Source organism: Mus pahari, chromosome 5, assembly GCF_900095145.1.
Source record: "Mus pahari chromosome 5, PAHARI_EIJ_v1.1, whole genome shotgun sequence".
Classification (NCBI taxonomy): Eukaryota; Metazoa; Chordata; class Mammalia; order Rodentia; family Muridae; genus Mus; species Mus pahari.
Genome location: NC_034594.1, coordinates 44295673 through 44296634, shown reverse-complemented (window position 1 = coordinate 44296634; position 962 = coordinate 44295673).

Sequence of the window (962 nt, the reverse complement as noted above, 5' to 3'; positions counted from 1 at the left end):
AGGAAAGGATGGGAACCAGAGTGATCATGGGCAACACCCAGGAAAGGATGGGAACCAGAGTGATCATGGGCATCACCCAGGAAAGGATGGGAACCTTGAAGCATAAGAAGTGTAACTGTTTGTCCCCAACCACATTTCACAGAGGAGAGGAATTAGAGGAATTCTTTGTACTTCCAGGGCATAGCGACTGAGCTGAGAGATCCAGGAGTTCAAGTTCATGAGAGAGGACTCTCCAGTGACAGCCAGAGGTCTGTTAGGGACTGACCATGTAAGAAGTGTCTAGCTTTATATCACTGTGACAATTATCTGAGGAAACAGTTTCAAAAGAGGAGAGGTCTTATAAATATTTTGTGTATTTGAGATTTGTAAATATTCCCTTGTACGGCCCCCATATGCCCCCACCCCACTTTCAGTGCTGGGGACCAAACCCACAAACCCAAGTTCTGCACATGGTAGGCAAGCACTCTATCACCAAAACAAAGGTATTTGGGGCTCTCTGTTTCACAGGATCAGCTGGCTATGTTGCTTCAGGCCTGAGACAAGACAGAAACATCACGAGAGCAAGAGAGTCTGGCAAGAGCTTCCCGCATCATGACTGCCGGCAGGCAGAATGCAGCAGAGGAAAGGACAAGGGAGCCTTTAAAGGCATGCCCCAGTCAATTCCTTCTTCCAGCCAGGCTCCCACCTCCAAAGTTTCCACCACCTTCAAAAACAGTGCCACCAGCAAGGAACCAACCCTTCAACATATGAACCTGCAGGATCAATCTATATTCAAATCACAAGAGTGAAGAAACTTGTCAAAGATAGATTAAAACACAACAACAACAAATAACTGATGCCAGATGCCAGTCGGTGGTGGCGCACACCTTTAATCTCAGCTCTCGGGAGGCAGAGGCAGGCAAATTGGTGAGTTCAAGGACAGCCAGGGCTACACAGAGAAACCCTGTCTCAAAAAAAAAAAA